We start from the raw sequence: 23423 nt of genomic DNA, 5'->3' as shown, positions 1-23423 counted from the left end.
TAGTGTCCATTTCACTTCTACAGGTTTCCTTTTAAGTGCTCAGTTAGTTGTACTCTTCAAGCCGTAGTTTCTTCAGAAGTAAAATAGGGATAATAATAGTGCTTTTTTCATATCCTTAAAGGAGCGATACATCGAAGGTTTTCAGCACATTGCCTGAAGAGCAAAGAATGTTGACTATATGTTCATTATTGTTAGTTATTTGAGCCCATGGGAGGAATTTTTTTTTTAAATAAAAATTTGGCTAATCAGTTTTTGTTTCTGGAATATCCCAGTTTTTGAATATATTCCTCAGCCTTTTAAAAATAGTTTCATTGAGCTTTAATTGATAAAGGGTTGTATATCATTAACATGAATAAATATGGACCTATGCAAAGAGGTGAAATTTTAAGGAAGTCTTTCTTTTTTTTTTTTTTTTTTTTTTGACAGGCAGAGTGGATAGTAGAGGGAGACAGAGAGAAAGCTCTTCCTTTTTGCCATTGGTTCACCCTCCAATGGCCACCACGGTAGGCGCGCTGCGGCCGGCGCACTGCGCTGTTCCGATGGCAGGAGCCAGGTGCTTCTCCTGGTCTCCCATGGGGTGTAGGGCCCGAGCACTTGGGCCACCCTCCACTGCCTTCCCTGGCCACAGCAGAGAGCTGGCCTGGAAGAGGGGCAACCGGGACAGGATCGGTGCCCCGACCGGGACTAGAACCCGGTGTGCCGGCGCCGCAAGGCGGAGGATTAGCCTAGTGAGCCGTGGCGCCGGCGGAAGTCTTTCTTTTTAAAAAAAAAAAAAATATGAAGTTCATTTATCTGACAGAGAGAGAGAGAGTGCTCCCACCTGCTGGTTCACTCCTCAAATACCCACAACAGCTGGGGCTCGGCCAGGAGCTAGGAGCCAAGCTATGTCTTCCATGCGTGTGGCAGAGGAACCCAGCTAATTGAGTCATCACCTGATCCTAGGATGTGTGTTAACAGGAAACTGGAATCAGGAGCAGAAATGGGACTCCAACTCAGGCACTCTAATATGGGATATGAGTGTCCCAATAAGCAGCTTAACCACTGCACCAAATACCTTCCTCTTTCTTCTTATTTCTGGCTTTATACCATGCTTCATACCATGCCTCTATGTTTCAGTGATAACTAAGGATGAAAGAAGACACACCTGTTGAAATAGAATGATGGAGGGAGGCAAAAATGAGCAATTTCCAGTCATAGACTTGGTGTTTCAAAAGCTGGGTGCCTGTTTTGTGCAGAGGGAGTGGCCATGAGCCATATAACCTCATGTAACTAGAGAATGCCCCCTTGGGTATAGTTGTGCCATATTCGTATTCAGATGACTGAGGAACACATTAGTCTCGAGGAGAGGCTTCATGGGGCATATCTCTTGTCTGAGTCCACCCCCATCATGAAGACAGGCTAAGGCTAAAGAGTGGGTGAAGCTATGGGGCAGCACCATGGCTCACTAGGTTAATCCTCCGCCTGCGGCACCGGCATCCCATATGGGCGCCGGGTTCTAGTCCTAGTTGCTCCTCTTCCAGTCCAGCTCTCTGGGAGGGCAGTGGAGGATGGCCCAAGTGCTTGGGTGCCTGCACTTGCATGGGAGACCAGGAAGAAGCACCTGGCTCCTGGCTTCAGATCGGCATAGCTCCAGCCGTAGCAGCCATTTAGGGGATGAACCAACGGAAAGAAGACCTTTCTCTCTCTCCTTCTCTCTCTCTCTTTCTCTCTCTCCCTCTCATTGTCTATATTCTATCTGTAAAATAAATTAAAAAAAAAAAGAGTGGGTGTAGCTTGCTTGTTTCCTTGGAGGAATATTGTCCGCAGGGGCCATTAGGTAGCCAAACCATGTCACTTGTTTGAAATGCTCTAGTGACTTGAACTAAGGGTGGGGGACCAGAGTTCCTTGAATTATATTGAGTGACAGATAATGAGACCTTTCATGCATTTAGCGTCTAAGGATAATAGCTAGAATATTTGGCCCTAACATCTTAATGCATTTTTCTATTGCATATATAGATAGATTTTTGTTCAAAAGCTTAACTCTTGAGTTTAATCATTGGTTTTATTAGACTTATGCTTTGGTTTCCTAGTTCATGGATTCCTGAATTTGCCATATTTCCTCCTTAATTTTCTGTTTATTTTTCCCAATAATTAAGATGAGTGCTTGGCCTAGTTATTTTTATTTCCTCTTACTAATAAAGGAAACATTTGAGATTATCCATTTGCACTCTGAGTAAGGCTTTGGCTATATCCCATACATTTAGTAATGTAATGTGTTGCAGTGTTCAGTAATTTGGTAATATACAATTTCTAATGAATTCTCATTGCAACTTTTATTTCCTCTTATTCTAATATTTGTATATAAGAGAAGTTCTTTTTTATTAGCAATAGTTGTTTCTTTTATTAAAAAAAGTCATTGTTAATTGATTCATCAACCATATGTTCATGAGAAAATGTTGCCTATGTGACAGTAGCTTCATAAATGTATTAAAATTTTCATACTGATGTATGAAGTTGCCAGTGCTGGGAACATGCAGTGGACAAATGGAACACGAGATAGGGGATTCACCAAATGTGTATACATGCCCCAAATATATATACATATGTTAGATACAACTATATACACATGCATGCACAAATACATACAAATATTAACACTTTTTTGTTAAAGATTTATTTATTCATTTGAAAGTCAGAATTATACAGAGAGAAGGAGAGACAGAGAGAGAGAGAGAGAGAGAGAGTTCTTCCATCCGCTGGTTCACTCCCTAATTGGCCACAATGGCCGGAGCTGCACCGATCTGAAGCCAGGAGCCAGGAGCTTCCTCCAGGTCTCCCAAGCGGGTGCAGGGGACCAAGGATTTGGGCCATTTTCTACTGCTTCCCCAGGCCATAGCAGAGAGCTGGATAGGAAGTGGAGCAGCCGGGACTGGAACCTACACCCATATGGGATGCTAGCATGGCAGGTGGTGGCTTTACCCGCTATGCCACAGAGCCAGCCCCAACACATCTTTAATATTATGTATATTTTCACTGATTTTTTAAAATTTACTTCATCTGGCACAAACTTATTTGAGTGTCTCACATTTGTGTGATGTGACCTCAAGAATGTGATATTCTGTGAAAACTTATTGAAAGAATAATATGACTAAGGTTGTTAAAAAGAGACAATAAAAAAAAGAACAGAAGAAGATTACTTAGCAACATCTGACATTATATCAGGTATAGTGGTGTATGCAATAGATATTGGACAGACTTTTATATAAAATGATAGGTATAAATATAATTCTATATATATATATTCCACTATTTTTGGTTTTAGGCACGCCATTTATCATATTTTTCCTCATTGTTTATCTTTGACATATGGATTAGATTTTGTTCACTTTTTGCTATACTAATAATGTGAGTCTAGTGGCTTGTTTTCTTTTACTAGTGGTCATTTTTATGATTTCCAAAGACATTACTTGATTTATTTTTCTGTGGTTACCAAAGCCCCAAATCACTCTCTTTTTTGGGGGGGGGTAATATTTGTAATTTAGAATGTCTCCAATATGGGATGTGGGCCAGGAGCCTGGAACTCAATCCAAATCTCGCACATGGTTTCAGGGACCCAAGCACTTGTGGCATCATCTACTGCCTCTCAGGGTGTGCATTAGCAGGAAGCTGGAATTGGAAATGGATCTGAGACTCAAACCCAGACACTCTGATAGAAGATTTGGGTGTCCCAAGAGGTGTCATCACTGCTGAACCAAACGCTTATCCTATATTTTCTAATTTTTTAGGATTCCCTTTTTATTCATTTCTCAGTTTTCCAGAGCTTGTCAGTAAGAATTATTCTTAAATTTTATTTCATTTTTTCAATTGTTTTGAATAAGTTATTAATACATTAGATTATCAGGGCCACAGGAAATATAAGGTAATTACTAAAACAAAATTATATTTCTCTTTCATAAGCCCTGTTATATCTGGAAATGCTTTTATAATAAAGGCAATCAATTGGGTTTGACATCACCATATTGCAACATTTTGTCCCTAACCCGGTGCACTTTGCCTGAATATGATATGGCTTTGTAGTATTAAAGATGATCCCATGGCAGACATAAATGTAGCCTTGTATTTTCTTTTGTTTGTTAGTGTGGACCAGACTCCTCCTCTGCTTCTCCTGTAGGGTCATGCCAACAAGAAGTGAGGGGCAGGGATCCAGAGAAGGAATAAAAATTTTTTCTATCATCTCAGCAGGTGTCCTCAATATAGAAATTCAGTTAGAATTCTATTTTTAAGACTATTGTAATTCACCATTGTTGCTATATAGATCAAATATATATTTAACCTTAGAGGGAAGGGGGAATCTTTTCTTTAACTGGAAGAAGGAGCACAGGGAAAGACGTGGGAATTAGCACATTCAGAGGAAGCTGTGAGACCCCATGAAGAAGTTCAGATTTTAATCCTTTCCATTCCTGACTCTGTGTCTTCAAATAGGGTTTGGATATGTTGGTTTTTATTTTCTTGAATTGATTAAGTAATTCATTCAGTCTCGATTAACAAAAACAGATAAAACACAATCCCTACCCTTAAGTTGCTGAAACTACCCAGGAGGGGAAAATAACATTTGCATAGAAATTTACAACACAGGGGCCTGCCCTGTGGTATAGGGGGCAAAGTCACAGCCTTCAGTGCCTGCATCCCATGTAGGCACCAGTTCAAGTCCCAGCCGTTCCACCTTGCAATCCAGCCCTCTGCTATGGCCTGGGAAAACAGTGGAAGATGGCCCAAGTGCTTGGGTCCCTGAACCCGCATGGGAAACCCAGAAGAAACTCCTGGTTCTTGGATTTGGATTGGTCATCTGGGGAGTGAACCAGTGGATGGAAGACTTCTCTCTCTCTTTCTCTCTCTCTGACTCTCTCTCTCTCTGCCTCTCTGTAACTCTGCCTTTCAAATAAATAAATAAATAAATAAATAAATATTTTTAAAAAAGAAATCTACAACACATAAACAAAAATGCAGAAAGCATATTAAGGGTGTTTTTATACAGGTTTCCTGTTTTAGGAAGTGGGGAGGGCATGAAGTGCCTGTTCATGAGCAAGTTCTGAACATGTTCTCCAAAGCTAAAAGCAAAACAAGGGAGGCTGGGTAACCAGCTGTGAGAATATGCAGTCACTTAAAAAAACTGTTAGAAAAATGGAATTACAAGGTAAGTTAATTCTGGTACAAAAAAATCTTGAATCCATGCATAATCTTTTCACATTTACACATTTTCCATGAATATGTTGAATACCTCTCATACATCTACACAGGGCTGGATCACAGCTCAGCAAGAATCTCTCGATTCTGAGCTTCTATGAGAAAGATGGAATTTATTTAATATATTTATTTTTATTCGAGAGGCAGAGAGAGAAAGAGATTGACAGAGCTCCCACCTGCTGAGTCACTCCTCAAATGCCTGGGAGCCTAAAACTCAATCCTTTATCTCCTAGATGGGTGGCAGGGAGTCAACTACTTGAGCCAACCCTGTTGCCTCTTAGGGTGTTCATCAGCAGAAAGATGGATCTGAGACTGGAGCAGAACTGGAATTTGAACCCAGGAACTCCCATGGGGGACAGAGGCATCCTCGTCTGCATCTTACCTGCTGTACCCAATGCCTGTCCCGGGGATTTAAATAATAGCATCTTGGAACACCACAGATCTGAGCTGCCCCAAACTTCCCTATCTTATTCAGTCTCCTGTGTGCTCTTCCACAGTGCCCCTCTTATCTTAGACACTTGCAAAGCTCTGACCTCTGCTGTAGCTGTCTCTCTATATGCATTGACCTGCCTCTCAGAGGAGTCAGCTCCTGAAAAGCTGAGTTCATTTGAAAGATTCAGGCGAGAGGACATTACTATTCTGTGAACATCAGTTTCCTTTGGAGGGCACAAAAGGCAGTTATATATTTTTTCCCTTTATTTGCCCCCATATAATTTGACTTGTGCCTCAGCCTATAATGTTCTATTTTCATTAGTAAGAAGGTCAGTGAAGGAAAAGAAAAGGGGGGGGGGGGAGATCAAGAACCAAAAATAGAAGAGAAGAACATGAATTAAAAAATTTTTTTTCTGTGGCTGGAGCTGTGGTGTAGCTGGTTAAGCTGCCACCTGAGACACCTGCATCCCATATGAGCACTGTTTCATATCCAGATGCTCCACTTCATAGCCAGCTTTCTGCTAATATACCTAGGAAAGCACTAGAAGATGGCTCAAGTGGTTGAGTCCCGATACCCACATGGGAGACCCAGAAGAAGCTCCTGGTTCCTGGCTTCAGCATGGCACGGCCCTGGCTGTTGCAGCCATTTGGGTAGTGAACCAGCAGATGGAAGATCTCTGTGTGTGTGTGTGTGTCTCCTTCTCTCTCTGTAACTCTGCCTTTCAAATAAATAAATAAGTCTTGAAAAAAGAAAGAAAAAATGTTCAGTGAATCCTGCTATAATGTCCTGCCCAGAGAGCCAACATAACTCAGTTCTCTAATTGTTCATCTTGGCTTCCAACCTCTGGGCTCACTTTGTCCTCTCTTCTCTGGTTCCCTTGCTTAGCCAAGGCAGAACTGTTAGCACGGCAACAGCTCAGTTTCACTTGGCTTCCTCTGGCCCCACTAGAGGACACCATGGACGCTCCCAAACCCACACAGATTATTGTTCTATCTCCTTCACCCCAACTTCCAAAGCGAATGGAAGAACTGAAAACCACAGAAAACAGAGGAGCGTTTCCTTTTCAGGCTGAGAGTCCCGGATGTGAGGGTCAGCACAGCCTTGCATCTGTCCCGCCAGCTCCTGACCCACTGCAGAATGGATGCCCCTGTTGGTTTGAGGCTGAATGCTGAGCTCTTTTATCAACCCAGGACCTTAAAGAGCTTCTCAGCTGCCCGAAGCCCCAGTTTCCTTCACCGCACATGGAGGCAGCTGAGTCAGGGGGAGACCAGGTAGAATGATGGAGGGCTGGAGTTTGTCTTTGGTTCTAGCCCCTGCCTCCTCTCAGGCCCTCTGGGCCCATCCTGGACAATCCTTGGCACTTTCTCTGCCTCAACCAGTTTCTCTTTTATGCCCAACAACTCAGGGATAGCTCTTATTCCATCCCCATTGAAACTGGTAAAAAAAAAAAAAGTGGGCAATGGATAACCTATCATTTGTGTGTCTTTGCACAAATGCCTGACTTTTCTCTAAAGTCACAGGGAATGGGGAACATCAGGGACCAGCAGGGCGTGTTACTAGGGCATGCTGGGCATGCTGAGGGCTCTTGCCCATTTGTAAAATGAGCACAAGAATTACTGCTCACAGGGGAGAGGGGAGAGTTAATGAATCAGTGTCTGGCATGCTGCTGATGGCCCGTATCAGCTCTTTACAGTATTTCATTTCCATCAGGGCTTGCTTTCTGGTCATTCCTTCACAGCTCTTTGCTTATGCCTCAAGCCAAACCCAAGGGATGGCTAAATAAGAGAGTCAGGTAACAGCTGTGCTTGCTTGCAGCAATCACCTTCTGAGACACGATCTGGCCTTTGTTATCTAGCCTATCAGAGGCTGTGATGGAGAGAGAGACAAATACTTGTGGATTTGTGGAGACTGCCAGGCAAAAGATATCCGATACACTGTGCTCTTCAACTCTCCTTCTGGAGGAATCTCTCATCACTTCCCCACAATCTGATCTTTGTCTTCTCTACCAAAAATGAATGATAGCTTACCTAGGCTTTTCATCAAGTCCATTAACAGGCAGATGAATCTTAAAATCTAACCCCTGAGCATTGGCATCCTCCAGTCACACATCACTTAAGCCTTGACTCTGCAAGTTACATTCTTCTTGTGAAGACAGGAACTCAGACGAGAGGAAAAAGAAAACTACTAACAGGAGAGAAGCCCCCCGGGGAAGCTCAAATCCTGCAAAACACGAGATGGAGACTCTGCCAAAGTGTTCCAGCAGTGCCTAGAGGACAAACTGATGCTTCCTATTTTCCATGTGTCTGGGAGTCCCACATGGAAGGCTCAAGTCCACTGTTTCCCCTTGGATGAGTTCTGACTATTTCAATAGTCAGTAAATGAGGCATGTGGGAAGGTAAGAGTAAGGAGAGGAAGAGCAGGACAGGGTCACCAGCTTTCTCCTGACTCCCAGTTGTATGCAGGATGGCTTTACTGAGCATGGACCATTTGCCTGGCCTCAGGCTCCTGGGAAGCATGCACTCATCTAATCACCATAGCAGCTTTGTGAGACCTGTAATGTGGAGACCTCTACTGCAGAGGGAAGGCTGTGGGTTCTGGGTTCAGGATTCTGACCTAACCACTCCACCGCGCAGGGTCTCCTGCCATCAACTCACAGGAGGACTTTGGATGACCTGCATTTGGGCTCCGAGTCTCGCTTTCCTTCTCTGCAGTGTGAAGAGGGTGGATGGAATATTCTCTATGTTTCCTATGACTTTGACCTCCATATATTTGCTGTAGCTCTTTTCTTTTCCATGGCAAATGGAGAAGATTAAATAAAAGCCAGTTTTCGGTTCCTGGGAAAGTTACTGAGATACCACAATCCAAATTAAATATATCAGTGCCCGTAGGGATCCTCAGACTGCCACAAAATCTGAGTTTTCCTATATGTTGTCATCTTACCCAAGTCATCTGGTCCCCACTGCCCCTGTCTTTTGTCATAAACCAAAGCTGTCTAATGTAATAGGTAGCAAAACCTTCTTCCTTTCTTTTGTAACTCTCTACAGGCTCTAGGCACTCCCTTTCCATATTTTACCTCCAGCATCCTACTTCCTTGAGGCCCACAGACAGCCTTGGGCAGAACACCATCAAGTCATATTTATAAAAATAATATTCATTTCCCCCCTTCCATCCAAAGTGAGAGAGGAAGGAACTCACTTCATTGAAGCATGGAAAATAAAATTGAATACAACATATGCCAGTTCCAAAGCCCCAAAGCAGTGCCTCACATTCTCCTGTGGTTGCATGGAGTTGAAGGGGAAGGGAGGGGGAAATGCTATTTTAAGTTTCTGGGAAGCATTAAGGAAAAGTGTAGAAATACATCCAGACCCTCAAGTTTGTGCAAAAGACATCCAATTCCTTTATTCAGTGGAATCACAGGCTAATATTAGAATCTCTGCCCTAATAAGCAGCTATTAAAAAAAGGAAAAAAAATACTTTATTATAGAGAGGGACTCTCATGTAGTTGGTGGGCAACTCCCAGAATAATATGGGAAGGAGTCTGTAGCCAACGTACACAGCCTTAAATGTTACTTTAAATTCAGTTTTAAAATGGGAAGGAGTCTGTAGCCAACGTACACAGCCTTAAATGTTACTTTAAATTCAGTTTTAAAATGAGGATTTAGCAGCTGTGATTACAGTCTCTTGTCTCTGAGTCTGCAAACCCAGAGGCATGCTGCTGAGGAATTTAGACATTTATCACGGGCTTCAGATAGCTGCTAGCCTTACAGCTGCCTTCGGATGTTTTAGAGACGTGCGTGTCTTCTTTACCTCCTCAAAATGTAAAGCGTTGGACTTCACAAGCACAGAAGGAACATGTTCTGAGAACAGAGAGAAAGTTCTCTTGTATTTGCAGAAATGAAGGAAATGAGTCAAAAAATAAAATTCTTGGGGTTTCCTTTTTTTTTTTTTTTTTTTTACTCAGTTGGGATTATAAGTAAAACCCTCACTCTCGGTGGCTTAAATATCAAAGCTAATTTATCAAGTTTCTTTCTCGTTGGACATGAAGTTTAATGTTAGCATAGCTTCAAAATCGGTTCATTGAGCCAGAAGTGATCATGGATCCTGGATTATCCCGTGCTCCCCCTTTCTGCTTTGCCGTCTCTGTCTGTCAGAACAGCTCTCAGGCTCATCTGTCTCATGGCCTCATGATGGCTGCTGAAGTTCTCAATAACACCTGCAGATGTTACAACCTCCAGGATAAAAGGATGCCTTCTCTTCCTGTGTATCCACTTTCCAGAGGAAGGGACCCTTTCCAGCAGTTTCTAGCACAGTTCCTACATGACATTTTAAAAAATATTTATTTATGCATTTGCAAGGCACAGTAACAGAGAGGCAGAGGCAGAGAGAGAGAGAGAGAGAGAGAGAGAGAGAGAGATCCTCCAGCCACTGGTTCACTCTCCAGATGGCTGCAACAGCCAGAGATGGGCTGATCTGATGCCAGGAGCCAGGAGCTAGGAGCCAGGGGCCAGGAGCCAGGAGCTTCCTCCTGGGTGCAGGGGCTCAAGCACTTGGCCCATCATCTGCTGCTGTCCCAGGCAGGGAGCTGGATGGGAAGTGGAGGAGCGGAGACTCAGCTGGCATCACTGCAGGCTGCGGTTTAACCCCCTCTGCTGGAGTGCTGGCCCCTCTATCCTTACTTGTAGATCAGAGTTTTACCCCATTCCTATTATACGGCCAGGGTCATTCGATTGTTATGATCCACTTAGACCATCAAGACCCTCTTTCCAAAGCACACGACTGTTAACAGTAGAATGGATACCCCAAATCACCCAGTTCTCCAGAGAGTTGCAGTTGGAAAGGAAAGAATGTCTCTTGTCAAGACAAGAAATAGTGTCCATCACACATCCTAACAGAGCACCTTCCTGATCCTCTGTGTGTGTTCTTCCACTCACCCAGAGAGCTCCAGAGGGAAACACCTCGCCAATACAGAAGGCTTTTTTTTTTTTATTTTTATGAAGGGGCTTCAAAAGTTCATGGAAGATGGGCATTATATTTTTTAAAGTTTGTTTTCTTTTATTCTTATTTTAGTTATAAATATTTATGGGAAGCAGTGTGATGGTTCAACACCTGTATTCAATGTGTGGAGATCAAATTAGGTTAGCCAGCCTTTCTATCTCTTCATTTTATTTATTTTTTATTTAATAAATATAAATTTCCAAAGTACAGTTTGTGGATTACAATGGCTTCCCCCCCCCCATAATTTCCCTCCCACTCGCGCCCCTCCCATCTCCCGTGCTCCCTCTCCCATTCCATTCACATCAAGATTCATTTTCATTATCTTTATATACAGAAGATCAATTTAGTATATATTAAGCAAAGATTTCATCTATCTCTTTAAACATTTAAAATTTCTTTTTGATGAAAAATAATTGTACATATTTATGAAATACAGTATGAACCTTCAACACATGCATACATTGTGAACTGATCAAATCTGAGTAACCAATGCCTCCATCTCCCTGTTACCACTCCAAGACTGGAACCCGCAAGCTCTTCTCTATTTGCTCAGAAAACATGTAATAGGTTATTGTGAATGATAGTTACCTTACTTCACTGTGGAATACTAGGAATTTACTTCTCCTGTCTAACTATGATCTGGCACCTCTTATCCAACCTTGCTCTAACTCCTCCCAAGTCATTGTTCTATGTTCAATTTATTTTTCTGTGATTTTTAAAAAAGATTTATTTGAAAGGTAAAGTTACAGAGAAGAGAGAAGGGTAGAGAGAGGGATAGGGAGGAAAAAAAAAAGAGCGAGAGAGAGAGAGAGAGAGAGAGTTTCCATTCACTGGTATCACTTTCCTAATGGCCACAACCAGCAGGGCTGGGCCAGGCTGAAACCAGGATTCTGGAAATCCATCTGAGTCTCCCATTTGGGTGGCAGTTGCCCAAGTACTTGGGCCAACTTCCATTGCTTTACCAGGTGCATTTAGCAGGAATGCCATATTGGAAGTGAAGCAGCCACCAAGACTGACGCTGGGGCTCATCTGGGACGCCAGGATTGCAGGTGGCAGCTTAGCCTGCTGCACCAGAGCACCTGCTTCTCCACAAACTTTCTGAAGCGCCCTGTATGTCCACCAAATTGTGTATCTTTACAAGAAACAACAGAATGAAAGTAATGTAAAAGCTGATACTCTTAAGTCTGAAAAATCTAGGAGACCCAGGCACTCTATATTTGTAATTAGAACAGAATGGAGAATATGAGAACAAACTCTGAAGCCATAGTTCACAGATCACATTTTGATTCTACCACTTGCTAGATACCAACTTGGGGCAAGTTTTTTCGTCATGGGAACAATAACAGCACTTACTCTATTAGGATAAAAGGAGTTAATGTGGGCACAAATTTAGTGTCTGCCACAAAAAAAATTGTTATAGAATTATTAGCTGTAATTATTATCTAATAATTACCTTATCTCTTCACATAGAAATCCTTTGGAATCTATAGCCTCAGGCCCAATATGTATTTAAGATTATTTGATGAACAAAGGAAGTGAATAAAAAAATTACTCTTTCTCAATCTCCTCTTGTACTGTGTCTATTTTGACCAAAAAGATAAATTGAAATTTATTCTCTGATCAGAGTTTTAGATAGCAGAATGAAGATTCTATGTGGGCAGGAGCCATTCTTATCTCCTGCTCTCCTGCAGACACAAGTCTGGTAATGTGAGTACTCAATATCCTCAATGTATGTTTTGTTTTTGAATGAATGAGCAGGTGAACACAACAGCTCCTGTCTCCCTCCTAAGTCAGCTGCAGTAGGGATGGTTCATAGCATAGCCCCAAGGGAGAACTGGGAAAGCAGAAACATTTTCCTCTAGAGGATCTCAGTCTTCTTGCCTCAGGTTCCTTCTGTTAATCCCAGTTTCACTGGCCCGCATCTCCATCCTCCATCCTTCTTCACCCCATCCATCTTTCCCATTTGGAATGATGAAGTGACCTTGACATAAAGGCTCTGGGGTAGCTTCTGCCTAAGGTCGTTAGGAGTAAGTCACTTGCTTGGGGATGTACAATAAAGGCTTTTACGTTTTGTGTGGAGCGGTACAATATCAGCTCCAGTTATTTAGTGCTCAGTTGAAGTTTGGTGTTATAATCCTTAAGACAACCATTTAAATACAAAGAAGTGAAGCTAAAAAGCCAAGAGGACCAAAAAAGATTACTAAAAATCATTAACTCAGTAGAAGGAAAGAAGAGAGGAATAGAGGAGCAAACGTGTAGTGGGAGAAGTATTAAAGAACTAGTGGGGCTGGTGCTGTGGCACAGTAGGCTAAGCCTCTGCCTGTAGCACTGGGATCCTATATGGGCATGAGTTTGAGTCCCAGCTGCTCCACTTCCAATCCAGCTCTCTGCTTTGGCCTGGGAAAGCAGTAGAAGATGGCCCAAGTGCTTGGGCTGCTGCATCTGTGTGGGGGGCCCAAAAGAAGCTCCTGGCAGAGTTACAGAGAAACAGAGAGAAAGAGCGAAGTCTTCCATCTGCTGGTTCACTCCTCAAATGGCCACGGTGGCCAGAGCTAGAAAGATCTGAAGCCATAAACCAGAAGCTTCTTCCAGGTCTCCCATGGGAGTGCAGGAGCTCAAGCACTTGGAATGTAATCCACTGCTTTCCCAGGTCACTAGCAGGGAGCTGGATTGGAAGTGGAGCAACTGAGACTTGAACCGGTGCCCATATGAGATGCACCACAGATGGAGGCTTAGCCTACTATGCCACGGCACTGGCCCTCAATGCATTTTATTTTCAAGACCTCATGGGATATTAACCAAGAAGGACCAAATACTGGACAATAAGTCTCAATAAATTGCAAAGGATTTAAATTTTATAGTGTATGTTCTCTGGGCCCAATGTAATTTAATTTGATACAATATAACATCTACTTGTCCCAACTGTTATGTAAATTAAGCAGTATATTTCTAAATAACCTTTGAATTAAATAGAAATAATGAAGTTAACTAAAATATTTTGAACTGACATATTTAAATGATAATACACATTTATAAGATGTAGCTAAAGCAGTGCTTAGCAGGAAATTTTTATAACTAAATGCTCACATTAGGAAAGAAGCAAGTTTTACAATCAATGACCTAACTTTCCACCTTAAGAAGCTGGAAAAAGCCAAACTTAATTAAGCAGAGGAAATGAAATTCCTCTGAGAAGATAAATTAAATTGGTTTAACCCCTAGCAAAACTATTTGGGGAGTGGGGGAGAAGTTGGGGAGAGGGAGAGGGAGAGAGAGAAAAAGCAAATTACTAATGTCAGGAATGGGAGAGGAGAGGAAGTATCTTACCAATATTAAAATAGTAATAAGGGCATTTAGGAAAAGCATTAGGCCAATATACTCATCACTTTAGAAAAATGGGTAAATTCACTGAAGAACACAACTTACCAAATCTCCAAGAAAAAATGAGTTAGATAAATCTGAATAAATTTAATTCACCATCAAAATCCTCCCAACAAAGAAAACTGTAGTGCTGGGTCTTTTTGCAGGTGGATTCTATCAAATAGCCCCAAAATTCTATTAGCCCCGACACGCACACAAAGATACAGGAATAGCTAACGTGGCCATGAAAAGATGTTTAGTATAATTAGTCTTCAGAGAAATGCAAATCAGAATTCCATGATGTGTGCTGCTTCTACACATTAGCAAGTTTAAAATTAAAAAAGGCCTTGGGACAACACCAAATGTTAAGAAGTATGCAGAGCAGCTGGGACATTTATACATCGCTGGTGTGCTTCCCCTTTGGAAAACATTCTTATAAAGTTAAGCTTACTCTGTGATCCATCAGTTCCACCCCCAAGTTTTTGTCCAAGAGGAAACATACAACCATGAAAGCGCTTGCACAGAGAGGGAGGTTTTTAATAAGTCAGTAGGACCAAACTAGAGACAATTCAAATATCCTTCAACAGGAAATTAGACAAAAGTCTATTCATACAGTGGAATGCTACCCAGCAATAAAAAAAGCCAATCACTGATAAATTGATAAGTCTTGCAGGCATCACATTCACAGGAAGAACAAGACATTAGAATACAATTTCATTTTTATGAAGTTCGCGAACAGGCAAAACTCAATCTATAGTGGGTTGCCTCTGCAGGAGTTGGGGATTGATTGGAAAGGGGTATGCACAGGATGATGCTGGGGCTTTCCGGGGCTGGGGGCCTTGATTTATGGCAGTGTTTGCTGATTCTCCACCATGGAAGCTTTCAAGCTACCAGCATAACACCACTGGATAATGACTTGGGAAGAGATGTGCAGCATGGTCTGGGCAGGCGCTGGCTCCAGCATGTCATGGCCCTGGGAGACTTTTGTGCAGTGAACAGGAATTAGCTGGGGTGGTGGTCACATTGGTGCATGCATTTACCAATGTTCTTTGCACTGCATAACTAAGATCTACATGTTTTACTGTATGTGTAGCTTGTCTCAGTGAAAAAGAAAAGACACAAGGTGCTATCCCTAGCATATGAGTGTTGGAAAGATCAGAAAACTCTCAAACCAACAGAATTTCCTCCTCTGTAAAACTGGCAGGGGTAAGAGAGGTGACGGAGGGAAGTGTTGAAGTCAGAATGGGCAGGAGGTGTCTGCAGCCCCTCTGCAGATGCGACACCCTCCGTTTAGGGTCTGTGTTGTTGATCTCTCTCTGTTGCTTTCTCTGTAGTTGCTCTTATTACCTACACAAGACAATCCATTCTAAAGAACAAACTGCCCAGTCTCGCTACTGGCTACAGTCAGAGTTGAAGCCTGCACCATTGCAATCAGGCCGATAATTGGACCCATTATCCTGGGACCAATTCCTCCTTCTGGTGTTATTCTTTGTGCATCTGTTTGTTCCTCTTTCTATACATTCTTGTCCTACTCTCTGACTTCTAGAAGGGATAGGTTATGCTGAGCTGAAATTATGCATTCGTTCGCAAAAACTTTTCCTTAACGTCAACTCTGTGCTCGGACTGCTCGAACAGCCCATGTGCAGCTAGTTAATACGAGCCCTTTGAAGACGGTGTTAACGACTCCAAGAGACTGGGAGCTCTGCAGCAAATAATGAAATACAAGTCCCTCACCAGATGACTCAGGAACAGAGCCTGAGTCCCACTTCCATCCTGTGAATCTGACTGCCCGTAAGCACATCTACCCTGTGGGTGCCACCAGCCCGGGGGACATAGAAGCCCTCCCTTATTAAGGGATTTGTTGCTGAACATTATTTGGCATTTTATTTTATTGTGGATCAGAGGCTTCAAAGCCTCACATCTTTTTACTTGTTTTTCATTCGTGAAACCTCCATTATGTCTCCAAATAGATCTGTCGTTGATATGGTTCTATAAATATGCACGGCTTTGTTTATATAGACATACAATATGTGCACCGATTGCTATCTGTGTGTGTGTGCACACCAAGTTTCTATCTGGAGAGAACTTTTGGAAGCCAGATTTGAGGCAGTGCAGAGGCAGGTGGTGGTGGGGAGACAGAGCAGAGAGTTCTCAGTATGGAAGGGCTGGGGGAGGCACGCGTACTCCGAGTGCCAAGAGTCCAGTGGGGTCAGGAAGGCTGAGAGTGAGGATGAGGGAGAGTAGGAAGAGAAAGAGAGAGAGAGAGAGAGAGAGAGAGAGAGAGAGAGAGACTGAGACTTTCTAGCCCTCTTTTGTTTAACTTTTCCTATCAGTAGGAATATGCTCAAAGTCAAGTCTCCCTGGAAGGATCTCACAGCCCAGCTCTGTCAGACAGTTGGTTGCTGGTGTCTTCACACTCAGCTGCCTGAAGAGTCATTTGCTCCTAAGCAAAGCCCAAGGACTAAGGGGGAAAAGAGAATAATTAAAGTAAATTAGAGGGAAAGTGGGGGATGGAAGATCATGCCTGATCCTGCCGCTCAGCCTGAGGCTCCAGGCTTGAAAAGGCAGGGCTGGGCAGGATTACCCCAAGGAGAGCATCCACCAGCAGCAGTGCTGCACATACGCCCTCCCTCCCTGAGCCTGTGGTCTGGTAGTGTCCGTGTGGACCTGACAGTTTTGCAGGTAAGGGGCTACACCTTCCAGGATGCACAAATTTCAAGCAGTTCCACATATCCTTCTCATCGTTATTGAGATCAGCGGTTCTCAATATAGAGTGATTTTGCCTGCCAAAGGACAGTTGGCAATTTCTGGAGATACTTTCGTTTCTCACAATCAGAGGCAAGGGTAGGTGTGCCCTACTCTCATCCAGCATAGATTGACAGATAAAATACAAAATACTAGGTACATTTAAATGTCACATAAACATAGAATATTTTTTAGAATTAGGAGGGCTCAAGTACTGAACAAATCATACTTTAAAAAGTTACTCACTGTTTATCTGAAATTTCATTCTAATCAAGCTTCTTCTATGTTCCTTTGCTGGGCGCTGCTAAACATCCTATAATGCAAAGACAATTCACTCACCCCCCCCACCTTCAATAAAGAATTATTTACCCTCCCCCACCAAAAAGCATCATGAGTGAGAAATCCTGCAGTAGATAATAGTAAGTGCATTTCACATGCTTTTAAATTCTGAACGTATATATTGAATATGACACCTGTCAAACGAAAACATTCTTCAAGAGCCACTTACACACATCTGTGTGTCTAAATGTTTTCAACCCTGATTTGAGGCATCTCAGAAAAGTGTAGTGGGCCTGTGCTCCCTCATCCCTCCACAGAATGGTCTGGGAAGTGTTTGTAGAAGGCTAAAAAATGGTTCTGAAAAATTAGATCCGTATCCCTGGAACCTGTAAATTTTATCTTCCTTGGAAGAGGGCCTTTGTAGACAGACTCAGGTGACTGAGTTAAGGATCTTAAGTTGCATAAGTTATTTTGTATTATCCACTAAGCCCTAATGCTATCATAAGAGAAAGGCAGATATATGGCACACAAAGAGAAGCGAGTGTGTTGGAAGCAGAGAGAGAGAGGGATGGGAATGCTGGCCTTGAAGTTGGAGTGATGTGGCCACAAGCCCAGGAGTGTCGCCACCACCAGAAGCTAGAAGAGCTTCACAAAGAAATGACACATGTATGAGGTGATGCATGTGATATCTGAAAGCATGATACCGCACCCCAGAAATATGCACAACTCTTAGGTGATAATTAATAAGAAAACAAAAGAAAGTTGCCCAGATGGGGACTTAGTTATGCCTATCTTCCAGTAACTTTGTCTCTGCCGACTCTGCTAAGGCTGGGAAACTGATTTCCTAGGGACAGAAAAATTTTGTCATGTGGTTCCATATAGAGTTTGGTCAATGGGGTTAAGAAAATGAATGTTTAGTTTAGAGGGGGAAAATATCTTTGTGTGTGTGTGTTTTCTGGAAAATCGGTCATTCAGGGTCTCATGAAAATACTTTCTGAAGAGATCAGGTCCCAGAGGACTGCTACACATTTGAGTGTCTCAGGACATTTGGCTGTGCTCTTGGAATGGGTGCCTGACTGCAGGAAAAGCACACACTTCCAAAGGGAGAATGGGAAAACATGTGAGAGGGCCAAGAGTGATAAGAAGTTCTTATCTGCCGAGTAACCAGAAAACATCCCATGGTTATTACAGGACAACAAACAAACAGAGTCCCCGTGATCTATTCCGGGTCTTCACCTCTGGATTGAATCCCAACTTTTCTCTTGTCTTTCTTAGTGGGACGTAGGATTTCAGTGTTTTTCCAGGCAACCCAAAGATGGGTGATGGGCTTTGCCAACGTGGTATTGGGGGCTATAGAGTTGTGTATCACAGTAATTTCTGAGGAGAGATGCCCAGTCATCCACTTTCATAGAATGCCGTCAAGAGAATTATGATGGTGGTGTTGCCCGGGAAATAGCATCTGTAGACATGAAGGAGCCAAGACTTAGACAGCAGGATTCTGCTGGATCTGAATACTTCTTGAAAAACATGGAAATGGCCAGAGTTCAAGGAATCTTGGAGCCTTACCTCCAGAGGCAGGAAGCTCAGAGACAAGGCCTGCTCCAGATGGCCTCTTGAAATCACTCATTGCTGTTGACCACAAAAGCCAGGCTCTTGGGGTCAAGTTCAAGAGCTTCAAGAGAGGCTTTCATTCCTGGATTGAAATCTGGACTCTGGTGTCTATTAACCTTTCCGTTTTAGACAGATTATTAATTATCTATAAGCCTCAGTTTTCTCAAATGAAAAACTAGAAGAAAAATGCTTCCTTACAGGGGTGTGAAGGTTTTGTGAGAAAATACATTTAAAGGGCTTAGCAGAGGGCCTCATCTATGGCTAGTGCTCAATTTACAGTAGCTAGTATTGCATACTTTATTTGGGATGCTGGAAATTGATCAGGAACGAGGTGGGTTGGGACCACTATGTTTTAACCTGGATTGAAGACCAACATAATGAGACTTCATATATATACAATACTATTCTTAATAACAGATACCACCAGTTTTTCCAAATTGATCTGAGAATATGGAACACTTCATCATGCCTAGCAGCTGTCCCTTGCTTCATTTATAGGACCCCACCTGTCACGAAGAACGCAAAACATGCTCCACAAATACATAGGACCATATCCTCTGTGTGTGTGTGCATGGGTGGGGAGGTGGATTTGTTGAAAATATCCAGACCCCACCATTTTATGTGAAAGTCAGCTACCGCTTTAATCCAAAATGGGTTGCTTTATATGCCTTCAGTTGAAGTGCAACAGAATAGTGAGCAATCCACAATGTGCAAATGAAAATTATTTTACTTTATTTTCTTCTCAGCTTTCCATCCTCTCAGTCAAGAGGGCAGTGCCCGAAGATGCCCTTGGTGGCCCTTTGATTGGAGCATCCTGGACCCAGTGAGCTGTGTTTCTGTGTCAGGGTCACTGGCTAAGGGGGATGTTGCACTTTATAGTTCATTTCTTACCTGTGTGATTGCAGTGTTTATTTCTCCTAGTTGTGCACGTTTCACTGCACTCTGTGCCATGGTGCTGGGTCCAGAGCAAAAGTTACAAATAGATCAGATCTTGGCTGGCGCCGTGGCTTAACAGGCTAGTCCTCCGCCTTGCGGCGCCAGCACACCGGGTTCTAGTCCCGGTTGGGGCGCCGGATTCTATCCTGGTTGCCCCTCTTCCAGGCCAGCTCTCTGCTATGGCCCGGGAAGGCAGTGGAGGATGGCCCAAGTCCTTGGGCCCTGCACCCGCATTGGAGACCAGGAGAAGCACCTGGCTCCTGGCTTCGGATCAGCGCGATGCGCCGGCCGCAGTGCACCGGCACAGTGCACCAGCCGCAGCGGCCATTGAAGGGTGAACCAATGGCAAAAAGGAAGACCTTTCTCTCTGTCTCTCTCTCACTATCCACTCTGCCTGTCAAAAAAAAAAAAAAAAACCAACCAACCAAACAAACAAACAAAAACACAAATAGATCGGATCTCACGGCTCTGCTCTCCTCCGCCCATGATCACACTGTACTGACCCAGGGGGTCTCAGCCCCGCCTCGTTGGTGCTCTGGGCCAGAGCACTCTTGTTGTGGGGGTTGTCTTGTGCATTGTAGAATGTACAGCAGCATCACAGGCCTCAATCACCCATAGTTAAGAGGATTTTCATCCTTTATAACTGAGTTCGAAGCCTCCATGCCTAACTCCCGCCTTTCTCTGTGAGCTTGTCTCTTGACACTACTCCTCTGCTCTGTGAAGCAGTTAAGTAGAAATTATTTCAGGTCCTTGAACATAGCTCACTCACTCTCTGTTCTCTCTGGAGTGTCCTACCCCTGCTGTCACCTCTTAGCTCCTCCTTAATTCTATGTTAGAGGCCTCCACATTTTTCCTGACATAACTCTTACTCCTTTGTTAACGTTGCCTGTATATTTTTCTGTAAACATGTTTTCTTTCCAATGCCCTCCTAAGAGTCTATAAGCATTATGAGGGCAGGGATCCCAGTTCTCATGCTTATTTCTGTATCTCAGTAGTTAGCACAGTACCTGACATGGTGTAGATACTCACTAAAAATTTATCTAGAGTCCAACTGAAAAAAATTATTTTCTGGAAGAAAGGAATTTATCCTTTGGAGCCCTTTAATTTGTGGGGACCCAAAGTAGGTATCAGTGACCTGTTCAGTCCATACATTAGTGGGCTTTAATTATAGGATGGATGTCCTGGATCTTGAGGTTTGTTTCATCAATTTACCCTGACTCCATGCAAGTTTATGCTTGAGTGTTCTGGGCAGACAATTGTCATTAGCTCTTAACACATGAGCATCCAAACATTTCTAAGTGGAAGAAAGGGAGACCGGAGCCAGCATGTCCCAGATCTGGTCTCTGGTCTCCTAGAGGGAACAAAGCCAGTAAGTGCAGTAGGGAGTGGGTTGAGAATGCAGCCCAGTGCAAAAACAGTTAATAAGAGAGCCCTGGAGTATGAAAAGCTGCTGACAAAAATCAGCTCTATTTAGTCTGGAGGAGAAGATTGAGAAGCAATCTGATAGTGGCTTTAAACTACCTGTAGCCTGGGGCCCTTGCAAACAATTCAGATAGATGGCCTGTTTGAGGTGAGTGGACAGGCCCAAACTTGTGTCTAGGGGAGAGAGGATTGCTTGTTAAAGGAATTTGAGTAGGCACTTTGTAGGGTGTAATTTCAACTGAGCTTTTGGAGCAAGTCTGAGAGTAAAAAGTAAAACAAACTTCACTTAGGGACTGTCCCCAAATTTCCCACTAATTAGCTATTTACGTTTTGGACTTAAATGAAGCATTGCAAGCCTTTAGGTCTCTTCTCATGGCTTCAGACAAGACAGCATCCAAACTAATGCAGACATTTGCTGTTTCCTAAAAACACATAGACACACACACACACAACACACACACACGCCACACACTCCAGACTCAAACACACACACCTACACAAACATACCTACACACGCACACACACACACATACACACCCTTTTCTTTGCATACAAGATGGGATGAGTTTTTTCCCCCCTAAAGTACACTTCATAAATGTTTCTTCTACTGTGATCTATCAATCTGGTTGCCTTTATCTTTGCTGAGATGAATGTTGGAAGAGAATTTAGACATCCTCATTTACTCTCTTCATTGTGCGGAAGACGGCACTGAGGCTCAGAGAGCAAAAAAAACCTTCCCAAGGCTCAGAGAGATGTACAAGACCTGGTTCCTAGTCCCAGCTCTTTGGTCAACTCTCAACAACAATCCCATGCCTAATCATAATAAAGAGTGAGCATGGACAATCTGAGTGTCTTAGAACTTTAGATTAGAAAACTGGTAGAGCTTTTGGGATTGCTCAGGTTCTAACAGCCATCCTCAATCAAGGCTCCATGCAAAATTAAGCCCTACAGAAAAATCATATATTTTTGTCAATTCTCTCAAAGGTAGCACATGTCTGAAAGTATTCTAGAGGCATATAAAACAAGTGAACGAAGTCTGCACTGTTGATATCTTAAGGTAGTGGGACCCATTTTCTAGTGCAGACACTGGCACACTTTTCTGTACATATTTTCAGCTTTGCAGACCATGTGGTCTCTGTATTTACCTTTGCTTCTGTAGCATCGAGGGAATTTCAGGCATCATGCAAATGAAGAGCAAGGCTGTGCTGCAATAAAACTTTATACAGTAAAATAGGTAGTAACTTAATTTTAAAAAAATTAAGAAACAGAAATGAAGAGACAGCAATAGAGACAGAAGCAAGATCTTTCATCTGCTGGTTCACTCTCAGAATGCCTACAAAGAGCCAGGGCTGGGCCAGTCTGAAGCCAGGAGTCCAGAATGTAATCCAGGTTTCCCACATGGGTTGCAGAGATGCAGTACCTGAGCCGTTATCTATTGCCGCCCATGGTGTGTACTGGCACACCATGCAAAGTAGAGGGGTGGGAATTCAAACCTGGCACTTGGATATGAGATGCAAACATCCCAAACAGCATCCAAACCATTGCACCAAATGACTGCCCCATGACTAAATTTTTAATTATTTATGTGAGAGTCAGAGACACGCAGAGAGAAACAGAGGTGGGGGTAGAGAGTTCCTATCTGCTGGTTCACACCCCAAGTGCCCACCATGGCTGAGGATGGGCTGGCCAGAAACTCAATCCAGGTCTCCCACATAGGTAGCAGGAACCCAATTACTTGAATCATCACTGCTTCCTCCCTGAATCCACAGTAGCAGGAAATTGGAATCAGGAGTTGGAGTTTGGTATTTTTGGTATTGAACTCAAGTACTTCAACGTGGGATATGGGCACTTTACCTTACTTACTCTACTTTAACCACTAAGCTAAACATCCATCCTGGTAGGACTGAATTAGGCCTGCAAGCTATAGCCTGTTCCCTCCTGCTCCTGAGTGAAGAGCGCTAGGTACATGTAGCAGAAATAGGCTGACTGAAGGAGAATTCATCAAGGATTTGTAGAATGACTTAGAAAAGAAAGGCCTTTGGGAAGTTCCAAAGATCATTTACATTTTCCCTAAGAGGGAGACCCACTGACCTAACTGGGTCTTGTGTCAACCACTTATAGACCATCTCATCATGAGAACACACCAGGCAGGAGAGGGGCAGGGAAGGAAATTGGGTGCGGGTTACCAGAAAGCAATCCTGGCATGAGAGCATTGCAGAAAGAGCTGGAAAACAAAGCAAGACAACCCTAAACATAGCTGCAAATATGTTTCAGCTGCCCCAGATCCTGAAATCTCTGGCACAAGAAGTAGGATCTGGGCCAGGGAAGACTCATGGAGGACCTGGCCAGATTGCAAACAGCCACACCCTGACTTTCCAATGTGAATGATAACAAAAACTAGAACAGAAGCTTCATTAAA

The sequence above is a fragment of the Lepus europaeus genome, chromosome 1 (genome assembly GCF_033115175.1).
Source record: "Lepus europaeus isolate LE1 chromosome 1, mLepTim1.pri, whole genome shotgun sequence".
In the NCBI taxonomy this organism is placed as follows: domain Eukaryota; kingdom Metazoa; phylum Chordata; class Mammalia; order Lagomorpha; family Leporidae; genus Lepus; species Lepus europaeus.
Note: the sequence above shows the minus strand (reverse complement) of the source record.